Here is a 13774-nt window from a genome sequence, read left to right on the forward strand (position 1 = left end):
GGTTCAGCATCGTGCTCTGCATCAATCTCAGAGTTAGGGTTCTCCATTGGGAAAAAAGAAGAAATTGGGTAAGGCGGATGCGGGTTCGGGTCAGAATAAAAAAAGAAAAAAAGTGATATGATACGGGTAAGGCTTATACGGGGAAGGGAGGGACAGATACGGAAGAAAAAAAAATTGGGTCTGGTATCGGGTAAAAAAAATGAGAGTTTTAAGAACAATTCCCAGGATCAGAACGACTCTAATACCATGTTGAAAAACAATACTGAGAATATAACATCTGTGCTTCATTGAAATTACTCCTTTTCAATGAGGATATATATACAAGTGGGTATAACAATATAACCCAATAATAGGAAACTAACAATTTTATCCTAAGAATATCAACTACCAGATTTCATTCTAGAAGATTATACAACAATATTTTAAATTCAAAGTATCCTTTTAACAAGTTTGAACAATAGAAATGAGCCATTAGGGAAGGGGCTATACTGCCATAACCATAGAGGTTCATTCAGCTTTTGGTTTAATCAATCGAGAGCAAATGGAGGTTTAATCAAAGTAGAAATGTAATAAATATTTTGGCCAATCTATGCATGAGCCATCCACAATTAAGGCAATAAGTGATATCTTTTGCCTACACTTCTTAATTAACACTTAAAAATATTTAAAAGTTATTAATTCAATGTGAAGAATACTCTTGCCAAAAACAATTTGATTACAATCCGAAAATCAACAAGTTGAGAGGTGGTTTTAAATTGTTAATATAATGCATCGTTCACATACTTTTTCCAATGTCAGTATCAGAAAGTGACATTATTTAAACAAAAAGAGTCTCGTATAATATATCATGAACGTTATTTTTATTTAATATTTACATGATTTTCGAAAGTGACACTCACAATTTCTCTGCTACGTAAATTTGTTAAGTACATTATAAATTCGCATTAAACCATTTTTTATTGATTCCCATTTTTCAGATAGAAATTAAAAATATATTTCCCCAAAACAAATACAAAAATGTGAGCTTGCATTATTTGCTTAAAAGGTACCAGAGAATGGAAAATATCTATTTACATTCTATGCGACTAACCAATCAACATGGAGCAAGAAGCTGTGTTGTCCGTACGGAAAAAGAAAAAAATATTTTTTAATCCACTTGTCATTTTCTTAATTGCAGATGTACATACTACTGTCGTGTAAAAGATGATCTGCAGAGAATGATCATACTTTTTATTCAAATACACATTTGCATTCATACTTACAATTTGAAGGACTTGTATAGCTGTTACACTCACTATCTGCCAAATGCACATTCTTCATTTTTTTTGGTCTTAAAAAGCCTAAAACATAGGACTTATGATACCAATTTTCTTTATCAAATGTCAAATTGTGTCAGCCACATTAGTGAAAGTTTAGGCGCAACCAACACTGTATCCTTTCCGCCACATTTTCATTTATTCTTCAATGTTGAGTGTTGACCATTATTTGGGGGCATAAATGGTGGGGAGCTTCTCATGCTACAACTTTTTAATCATTTTTTTTTTCTAAACTTGCCACCCAACCCTTCCTTTTTTCGGTGCTGCTGTCTAGGGATAATTGATTTCGATCGTGATCTTTTCGTGTCAAGTAGGAGGTACAATATTACGTGACCCAAAGTTTCAAAGTGGGGGCACTAGCACTAATTGCACTCCATGATGAGACTTGCAAAACAAATAGAATTCAGTTACCTTTTCTATTGTTCATAGATTCCTTCTGTTTTAACTTTTTCCTTTTTCTCTTTTGGCTATAACTTATTAAGTTATATTACTCTTATATAATAATTATAAGAGACATATTATTTGATGTTGTAAATATAATGATGAGAAATAATACTCTCATGCCACATGAGATACTCCCATTTTTCTACACAAATTCGTTTTCCGTGCTAATTAATTTTTCTTTTCTGTTTTAATATAAAATATGAGACCCACATTTAACTTCTCTCTACTTTTTTTATCTCCTACAATCCTACAATATAAGAAAAGTTAAACCCTATAATGATATAGTGGATCTCACTATTTATTAAAAAAAAACACAAAAATCAATAAATTTATAGAAAATTATATTACTTTCATATAACATGAAAATAATATAACCCTAACTTATTATGCAAATATTAGTAAAACACCTCGCTTATTCTTCAAGTTATCACTAATAATTTTTTTTTTTTTTGGTACATTGCCAGGAGGTATCCCCATTCAACCTTCTCCGGACACCATGTCCTCGGGGTACAGGCCGTTTGGGCTAGCCTCTCATTGTAACAGTGGGTGCACTAAGCTTCGCAACCGGAGAAAGGACGAGACTAATCCTCCAATCGAAGAATTTTTGGCTTATCCTCCGGCCCCCAAAGATTTTCCAAGAAACTGCTTGAGGCAGAGTTTGATCCCTGCACCAAGCAATTCCTTAAGAGCTCAGCTGCGAACTGAGCTACCCTTGGGGTTATCACTAATAAAATTTAAATCATTTGTAAGAGCTGATACATTCAAACTTTCATGTTGTCATTATATGTTGAAAACTATACAGATGACAAGTTTGTATCAAATTAATGGAAAAAACTTGTAACGCTTCATCTGAATTTGATACATTTAAAACTATTATTGTTTGAATAAAAAATTAAAAATATCAATACGTATATATGGTTTATTATTTCCGGTTACTAAAAAAAGATGTCATTTTAGATTGGGAGAAAATATATATTATAATAATAAATATTAATATAATCTCAAAATAAATTAAAATTATAAAATTACATTTCTCAAATCACTAGAAATAATTTTCGGTAACCGGAAAAACATTAAACCCATAACAGTGAACTAGTATATAAGTTTTTGTATAAGGGGTTTTAAAGATGAATTATGTATATCTTTATTTTTTTCCCTCAGAAATTTTAGTAGATAGCGTAAAACATTTAAATATAACATGTTTTAAGAAGTCAACATTCTTATTTTTATAATCATAACAGTTATAAATCATTAAAAGTTTCTAATTATATTGATAATCGTGATTGGTAGTATGTAAAAACTTAAACTATTCAACTATTAGTATTTTAATAAATAATTTTTATTTTCTTCTTTCGCTGTATTTTTTTAACTAAACTTCACTTTTATGCAGAACTGACAAGTTTTTAATGAAACTTGTTCTTTGCATTGGACCTTATTTTCACCAACTTCATATTTTATCTTTTCTTAAAAAAAGAGGAAAATGTTGTCATTTGTTTTTTTATATTTAAAAAAATTGAAATTGAAATTTTATTTTTTCCCGTAAAATCTATTTTCATGATTACTTATTGGAAAAAATACTTATCAATTTTATCCCCATATTCATTCAAGTAGAAAAAAAAAATGGCATTTATTTTCTAAACTGCCAACAAAGTTGATCCATATTTTATGTATGAAAATGAGAAAAGCCACGTATCAATCTTTTAAATATAAAAAGCAGTGGATAAGAAAAGATATAAATGTTTGATATGTGGTGCCTCCAACCCTGAGGACAAACAATAAGCCTGAAGTTTATGGTGTTCACAGAAAGAGACATTTTCTTAGTAACATAACATAACATGTACCCATCTATCTATCTATCCGCCTAACACCATCCAGTTAAATTCCAAACCAAATCATAATTATCCAAACCCACTAATTTTGGACTTTTATGTAAGTGGTTGATTTGGTATGGAGGTACTTTCTCAGTCCCACGTGTGTTATTTTTTTATTTATTATTTATTTTCTCCTAACTTCATGCATTGCAAATGAATATAGAAAATACCAGATGGTCGCATTCATCAGACATTCGTCTGAGGGGCCCATGAAAAGGCTCATTGCTTTTTCAACATGGACTTATATTCTAATTTAAAATTTGGGCCTAACCCAAACTCTCTGTCCTCACATCTTCACGCGTGCTTTCGTGATCTTATTATTAATAATAATAATAATAATAATAATAATGTAAAGTTTCTTTTTGATCCTTAACAAAAAAATATGATCTTCATTTTTATCTTTTACAAAAAAATATATCTATATTAATCCTTTTTTAGAGATTAAATTTGATCTTTATTGAATTTCTGAGGGACTACATTTTCAAAAAATTAGAACTGTAGAAGAATCAAAAATTGACTTTTTTCGTAAAGGATGAAAGTGAAAATCGTATTTTTTATTATGAATGCAAAAAAACTTTACTCTTATTATTATTATGGAAATGTTATAAGTCCCATCAACCATTGCCAATACAACATGATGAAGAGAGGAAGACAAAGAGTGAGTATTATGGCCCATGCGAGAAAATTTTCAATGTACTGTGAGCGTTAAATTTGGTGCTCTCTTTTATTGAATAGGATTTTTTTTTACTCATTTTTTTTATATTTCTTTGAGTCTTATTTTTTTTCCTATTTAATAAAAAGGAACACCGAACTCGGTACTTCTGGTGTATTAAAATTTTTATCACCGATAAAATATAATAGAGAGAGAAAGGTTAAAAAATAAGTGGAGACTGTGGTTAAAAAAAGAGAAATAAAATTTATATCAAATGACGACAGTTAATTTAATTTTATCTAATGGTTATAAGAAAGATACTAAAAGATGATAAACTTGTTTGCCCATTATTAGTATTGTTATTATCATTATTATTATTTACTTTTACATATTATTTACTCACTTTAATGTGTAATTTATATTTAATTTTTTATCAAATAAAGGCGATATTAAATTTTATGTAATTAGGTTAATTGGTTTAATCTAAATGTACATAGGTAGACGACGGGAAATAATTGCTTGCGGAAATCATCAGCCTTAAGTTTCATTTATAACAATTTTGGCTATATACCAAGTTAAAATTCTAAATTAATTTGTCATAGTCTCATTTTGTGGCCATAAAATTTGTCGTAATTTGTGTACCCGTAAATTTTTATCGCACGGATTAAATCTTAGGAGCGTTTGGTATAGGGGAAATTTCTTTTTATCTGGAAATCATAATTTTCAGGAATATGATCGGAAAATAAGTTTTTCGAGAATGTTACCAAAAAGTTGTTTGATAGGATAAAATATTTTCGAAAATATTGGATTCATTTTCTTGATACTATGTTTGATTGTATTAAATTTTTTTTTATCATAGAAATCTAAGAATACCACCCACGGGGGAAGCCCGTCTGATAGCGCTTCGAGCGCGCACTCCGAAAGGGAATCGGGTTAAAACTCTTGAACCGGGACATGGCGGCGGACGGCAACGTTAGGGAGTCCGGAGACGTCGGCGGGGCCTCGGGAAGAGTTATCTTTTTTGTTTAACAGCCTGCCCACCCTGGAAACGGCCCAACCGGAGGTAGGGTCCAGCAGCTGGAAGAGCACCGCACGTCGCGTGGTGTCCGGTGCGCCCCCGGCGGCCCTTGAAAATCCGGAGGACCGAGTACCTCCCACCTACGGGGTGGTATTCTTGGATGGTATTTTTAAAAAAATTTACAAACAAAATAAAATCTTGAAAAAATAAAATTCCTGGAAAAATTAAAAAAATCTATCGTGGATAAATAAAATTATCACGTTCAATTTCGCTGATCCTAAAACAAACTTTCTACCTAACGGCACCTTAAAGATTGCTCATTGCATCCATTACTGTTTTCAATTTTTTTTTGTGTGTTGTAAATTCATAGATGGATAAGTTTAAAATAAAATGGGTCGTGCTGGGACAATTTAATCAAATTTAGTTCGGGTTTCATAATTTTATACCTATTACTAATGGGCTCAGGCCCATAAGAGCGAGACGCAAGTCTATTATAGTCCTGAGATTTGGAGTGCCTAAGTAGCATAAAATGCAAAAGGAAAAGGGATTAGGGCGTTTTGTATGAAAATTTTTTATTTGTCCGGAAATTTTGATTTTCAAAAATATAATTTTTACATTCAGTTTACGATAATATCTGAAAATTTAAAAAAATTCAGTTTTCCGAAAAACCGAGAAAAATCTGTGTACCAAATAAAGATCTATTATAAATACCTTATCAAGTCAGTGTTTGAACGGTTAAAGACCATAATATAATATATATATATATATATATATATATATATATATATATATATATATATATATATATATATATATAAGGTTCATTTTTTCTACGCTCAATGTAGATAAATTATTTACATTGAGTTCAAAATGATGTTATTTTGGGCGAAAATTAAGGTATTTTTGTAATTATAATTTATTTCAAAGTTATAATAGTCTTTCTCATTATAAGTTTTTAATCTTTCAACTCCAAATAACATCATTTTGAGAGTGAATGTAGATAACTTATCTATATTCATTATAGAAACGTTAAAGCCATATATATATATATATATATATATATATATATATATATATATATTTAAATTATTTATTCCACTTTCATTTAATAATTTTAATTTATTAAAAATAAAGATCATCATATGCAAATATATAAATTTGAAAAATTAAGAGGTAAATAAAAAATAAATAAATATGTCCTATGTAAATTCAACATGGTTTGGCCAATATATCTTTATCTATGAATCGGACGAAAATACATTGAATTTATCACGATCATAAATTTTTTAATTTTTCAAAGTATCGTGCAATTGAAGATGAAGATTAATCCTTTCAAGACAGAGGATCATCCAAATGAGTATACCGTATACCTCTACCAATAAACCGTGTTCATAATTTTACTATGGCTTTTGCATGGATAAAGTTTTAAACTCTTTTTCCTAATATTGTTTAGGACAAAATTGCAAATTTTCCACCTTTACACATTCCTTATTAATTTTAAGGATGTTCATAATTTCTTATTTTAAATAAATGTTGCTCACATCTTAATAATTGTAAATTTTTTACCTATCTTAATATTAATTGCAGAGATTTGAATAAACTTGGAATGAAAATCTTCAATTTAGAAATTTTGGTCAAAAGTACAAATAAGTGTAATTAATTATATTCAATTTAGAAATCTTCAATTTCAGTTTCAACTCGAAGAATATATATATTCTTAAGTTAAAATTGATTTTTTTTTAAAATTCTTCAAAACTACACTTGTTTGTCATTCAAACACACGTGGAAGGATCAAATACTTTCAATGACAAATCATTATCTCAGACCAAGTAAGAAATAATTGAAAATGAGATTAGGTGCAATGAGGACAAAGACGATACTCTCATCGAGTTAATACCTATCACCTGACATCTTCACTGGAGTAGGTAGCATAGCTTTTATAACTCATAAATTCTTTCTATATGGCACTATTAATTGTGACAACGAAGTGCTACCTTCGAAATTTGGTTAAATATAGTCACTGGCATTTTTTAAAATCTTTTAATACCAAAGACTCCTGCGGTCCAATCTCAGTCCCTATTGTTTAATTCAAAAGACTACGTAATCAACTATTTCAATATTCTTCTCATCAACACTGTCTTTTACATATTTCAATATTTATTACAAAAGTTAAATCTATATATCTATCTATATATTTCTTGAAATTAGAAATTTGGGAGAACCTATGTTATTTATAAGGTTGTGGCAAGGCACCAGAAACAAGCTCTGAAGTCCGAAGAGCAATTAAAGCATAAGATCAACAGAGACACGTAGAAGAATTTAAGGTGAAGAAGAATGGAGGGGTCATTGGCAAAGGAAGAAGAGGAGACAGTCACTTCCATTCTTTACCATCCATGCAATTTTCTTGATCAAGCATTCAGGGCTCTCTTCAGGTGTCTAGGTGTTGAGTGTGGAACTAAAATGGGTTCACAGACAAAAGAAGAGAAAAGCTCACTGCTGAATCATCCTTCAGGTGCAGATCCTACTATAACCCCAGAAAACACTGCAAGCTACAGCATGAAAACTTCACAAGATGCAGATCCACCATCCACAACTACGGCCCAAATCAATGTAAGCTAGCTTCTCTCTTTTTCTTCATCATATATACAAACCCCACTTAATTTCTTTTATTAAAAACCAAATCTTTAACAATTCTATAATGGATTTTTACACTTTTGTTCAGAATGCAAGTTTAATAGCAAGCCGTGGTCCTCGAAGATCTGACCTTAGCCAAGGGTCAGGCTCTCAGCATAATTGATATATATATCTATATATAGTATGGCTTCCCCTTCTTCTCAAATCTCAAACACCATTTTACTGCATATTAAAAATTTTGCATTTCTGAACTAGTCATTAAGTTTAACGATGATATATGTATATATATTTCTTATTTTGCAGGAACTTGTTGCAAGAACAATGGTTAGGTGTGGCACTCGATTTTCAGGACTTAATTACTCAAGGGCCAGGACCTCAATAAATAATTGCATGCACAATAAAGTAGTTTAAACATAAGCTGGTTGTCATATATAGCTCTGGCTTTCTTCTTTGCCATTTTATGATAGAGTTGTATGCGTATGGGAATTAACTATTTATGCATATAGGTAGAAGCCTGTCATGTAAATCCACATCAATACAACAAGCTTATGCTCTACAATTCTGCTACATACAGCATAAGAAATTTTATTTTAAGCATTTCATCTCCTTCTGCACCATCTTTTTTTGTTCCAACTTACATAAATTGAATTTCAAGTTGATGACCTTTTCTATAGGGTATATATGGTGCAAGCTATTTCTTTAATTTTATTTCCAAACAATGCATATGCAAAGATTTTCATAAATGGGGACGGCAAAATTACCCCCCAAAAAATGTATATTTACTCACTAATTTTATCATTTGAATCCATAAAGAGTCCACCAGAATTAATTGCTCAACTTGTTATATAGCTCCTTACTTTACTGTTAGACTATGTATATAAAATATAATGAAGAACCACTTAATATCGGTAGACAATATTAACGAAACTTGTATATGTATGCTCCTAACACTCACCGGGCAAGATTAAAAAATAACACCAAAATAAGTCGCTTGATGTTATATTATATGGATATCTATAATCAAACAAAACCTATATATTGGAGTAAATTGAATATTAATTTGGCTGCTTTAGTTCAGTACAAGTGGTTAAATAATTATAAATTTTCTGGTAGAAGCCTTAGAGAAATGACTGCTCAATATAACTAGGAAAAAATCAGAATCATTGATATTACAACTATTTGGTAAGGAGCAACTTGTTTAGGTCTCATGGGAACCAAAAACTAAAAAGAACAGTTAGTAGAATTAGAAAAACTTTACAAGATGGATGCAATAACCAAGGATTCATCATCACCATCATAAACAACATTCATCTCTCAACAAACACAAACACTTACATCCAACTATGGGTTGATGGTGGAAGTGGAGTAGGTTGTAAAAATTCAATTCAACTCAAAAGGTTAAGCTGTGTATTAAGTTTTGAGGAGAGCATTTTCAGTACAACCGTTGCAATGAGTATTTAGTATAATGGTCTATTATAACTATGTATTCTGGGGAGTACATAGTTATGATATTAAAGTTATTTTTTTTTACTCTCTCCATGTCAGCCGACAGTTTTTGAGGAGAAAAAAAAAATTAACTTTAAAATTATAATTATGTACTTCTCGAAAAAATTTATAGTACCACGGTCGTAGGTACAATAGAATAATGAGAGTGCGCCACATCAGTTGATATTTTTCTGAAGAAAGAGAAAAACAAACAATTAACTTTAGTATATTACCCTATGCATTCTTGGGAATAGATAGTGTAAAATCTTTTGTCGCATTCAATGGTCTGTACCCATCGAAGCACGGAAACGTTAATTTTTGTAAAAATTACGTGACAGACACGTCTCGGACACCGACACGCATTCAATATTTTGGGACATGTGGTCAACTCTCTGACACGTTTTTTCGACACGCAGTCAACTTTTTCCGACACGCAATCAATGCTCGACACGTATTTTTTTTTTTGGGTGTTAATTTTATTTTATTAACTAAACATAAAAAAATCAATTTTTAAATCAATTTTTTTCTGTTATGAAATTTGACATGAAAAATTAACAAGGTACGAAAAATTATTTTTGTTTATATTTATGTTATGAAATTTGAATATTTGATTGATTATATGACTTATTATGGGTTGTTATATCATATATGTATTAAATATAAATTATATTATATATATTAAAAAATTATTTAATATCAAAACACGTCCCAACGTGGAGAAATTTGACATTTTTTAAAATTAACGTGTCGATGTGTCGTGTCGTGTCCCATATCAGTGTCAGTGTAAGATAGTCTGTACCCCCATTGTACTGAAAATGCTCTCGTACTACCTGGAATACTCAATGCAACGATTGTATATTAAATTTTTTTGGCTTTGAGGAACCTGTGCTAAGAAATTATACCAGACTTAATTATTATTAACTAAATGAGGATGATGAGGATTGAACCGTGACACCGAGACTCCTTTACCATGTAAAAATTAATTTAATCCAAAAATTTAAACTATTAATCGAATTCCGTCGAAAAATCAAGAAAATATGATTTCTTTTTCATTTTTTTTTAAAAAGTTTTCGACGGAATTGCATTTCCGTCAAAAATCTTCGTCGGAATCCAAATTTCGTCGAAAAGTGAAGAAAATATGATTTCTTTTTGTTTTATTTTTTAAAAAAAGTTTTTGACGGAATTGATTTTCCGTCAAAAATCTTTGACGGAATCCGAATTCCGTCGAAAAGTGAAGAAAATATGATTTCTTTTTGTTTTATTTTTTTAAAAAGTTTTTGATGGAATTTATTTTCCGTCAAAAATCTTCGACGGAATCCGAATTCCGTCGAAAAATCAAGAAAATATGATTTCTTTTTCATTTTTTTTTAAAAAATTTTCGACGGAATTGAATTTCCATAAAAAATCTTCGACGGAAACCGAATTCCGTCAAAAAATAAAGAAAATATGATTTCTTTTTCATTTATTTTTTTAAAAAAGTTTTCGACGAAATCCATTTTTCGTCGAAAATCTTCGACGGAATCCAAATTCCGTCGAAAAGTCAAGAAAATATGATTTCTTTTTCTGTTATTTTTTTCAAAAGCTTTCGACGGAAATTGTTTTCCGTCGAATATCTTCGACGGAATACATTTTCCGTCGAAAAAGTTTCGATAGAATCAATTTTTCGTCGAAAGTTTTTGTCGGAATCTGTTTTCTGTCAAAAAATTCAGCGATAAATTAATTCTGTCGAAAATTCCGTCAGTAATTTCCACGGAATTTTTTTCCGTCGAAAATAATGACTTTTCTAGTAGTGTACATTAATAATTTTATACTTCTTTTACTTTAACATAGAGACAAATGGCAAAGGAGGTGGTGGAAGAGAAAAAAAAAATGGTAATGAAAATTAGTTCTACCATCATCAATGCCACAAATGTTGATAAACGAAAGATCATAATATATATGGCAGCATCTTTTGCACTGTCAAATGTGCCAAGCCAGTACTAACCCGTATTTACACTTTAGCACATAAACAAAGTCATAACATCTTTTTAATTAGGATAGATTGTAAAATTGATTTTAAATTAATCAACTTTAAGATTTTGAGTTTGTTATTGTAAAGAAAAATGACTTTTGATTTCTAATTAATTAAGCTACTTTTTAAAATTGAATTTGTCAGACCACTACGAGAAAAACGCTCTTTAGCTACATGTGATTTGCCACATTTAATGAAATCATCATAAAATTACAAAATTATCCTTAACTTTATTCATTGTTTTTTAACGTCCCAAATTATCTTTTAAAAAAAAAACTCTCTCTGACCTGAGTATGTCCTCAGTAAAACCAAAAACACTAATTTTTTTCTTCATTTCTTAATTTATTTCGTCTTTCTTCGGATCTTCATTCCCAGCCATCACACTTCAGAGTTTATTTTCCCTCTTTTATTCTAGCTTAACATTTTTTCACATTCATCTTTAAAACTTCTCCAATGGACGATCAATAAACCCTAGACACTTCTCTGCAGGTGGATATGTGATCATTTTTATTTCGCTTTCTCTTGCATCACGAGGGCTTTCTCTTTGCTATTCAAACATTGGGAACAGATTGATTCAATTTTTTTTTTTACTTTGGTGTGGTGTGCCGGAGCAGAGGATTGTTCCGTTGCAGCGACCGCAGGTTGCAGAGCTCGCAGCTTTGCGGAGTTACTTTCTATAGAAGAACGGGAAGATGAGAATCACATATTTGGTTAGCAATGATGTTTATGTGTAGTTTAGTTCTCTCGTTTTGAGCTTGATATGCAGTGTAACTGTTTCTGAATCCACTAACTTGTTTTCTCTTGCATATTCGTTTTCTCTTTCATCGTCTTGCTGAGATATTTGCATGTTTTTCTTATGAACTTTATTTTTTTTCATGTCAATTTGAAAGGTCCTTTCTGGTTTCATTTTAAATCAGCATTTACTTCTCCTTTATTTGATAGTTTTTGATAGTTTTAATACTTTTGGTGAATGAGATGATTGTCATTTGATTTTAGAGAGATGTCCATATACATCTATACAAATTAAATTCTATTTTTTCTCTGCTGGCCCCTTTTATATCAAGCATAATTTGGATTACTTTATTTTATTTTATTTGCAATTCAGTTATTATTGTAAGATTACAATGAACCTCAGTTACATTACACCCAATTTTAAGGAGGAAAGGAGCCTCATCAGGTAATAAATGCTACCGATTCTTTTTCTCTATCTCAGTTATTCGAGTACAAAGCATATAACAGTTTACTATTTTCTTGTTGTAAAAAACGTGGCATATTTATCATTTGTTGAGGTGTGTCAAATAATTCAATTCCCATTTGTGATAAGAATGTGTGTATAATGAAATGATCCTAGATTTAATAGCTGCTGGTGGAACTACAGGTTTAAGCATGTGCATCAATGGTAACAGAGGAGCAGCCTCATGTTATGTTTGTACCAACTATTAAAAGTTGAGGCCCTGGATGATATGTACTACCTATACACAGGTTCAGTAACATGTCTTATTTTTCTTCTTATTAAATTTACTGATGAACTTTTCGGTTATAGTATTTGCCTAAATTATGAAGTATTCGTTCTATTGTTCACAGTATCTTTACTGCTTCGACAATTGTTTAACATTGCTCGGCTCATTTTAATTTGTATTACTGTCCTACTTGCGAAGTTTCAAGTTATTGATTAAAACTTTTAGATGTTTCAAGTTACTTTCAAGTAACAAGTAGTGCATTTTGTCGTCATTGTATGTTAGTTACTAATCCATTATGCTTCTAACAGGTAAATCTGACAGTTTATGTTCTCCTGTATAGGTGTTTGGGCATTTCTTCCTAAAATCCAGCTACCATGAAAGGCTAGATTTCTTCCTAGGGATTACTAATTTTATCACTCGGTTAACAGGTATAAGTGAAGGACAGGACAACCTACGCTCTCATAGTTACGTTTTAGTAACTTTTTTAACTACCAAAGAAGATTTATAGTTTAAAGTTGGTCTTAGCTGTTATTTGGTGATCTGCAGACTATAGACATAAAGATCAACAAGGTAAAACAAATGATTTGCTGAAAAATTATAAGGGTTCCATTTATTCTTGAAAAATTATAAGGGTTTCCATTTATTCTTGAAAAATTATTTGGTCTTAAATTTATATTATTTAATAATTATCAGGTTTTCTCTTTGCTTGTATACAGAGAGTTCAAGCCACACCTGCTCATGGTCTTTGCTCAGGTAGCCTATACCTGGAATACTCAATGCAACGATTGTATATTAATTTTTTTTGGCTTTGAGGAACCTGTGCTAAGAAATTATACCAGACTTAATTATTATTAACTAAATGAGGATGATGAGGATTGAACCG

This window comes from Gastrolobium bilobum, unplaced genomic scaffold (genome assembly GCF_033153095.1).
Source record: "Gastrolobium bilobum isolate Gb01-03AN ecotype WA unplaced genomic scaffold, APGP_CSIRO_Gbil_v1 utg7782, whole genome shotgun sequence".
In the NCBI taxonomy this organism is placed as follows: domain Eukaryota; kingdom Viridiplantae; phylum Streptophyta; class Magnoliopsida; order Fabales; family Fabaceae; genus Gastrolobium; species Gastrolobium bilobum.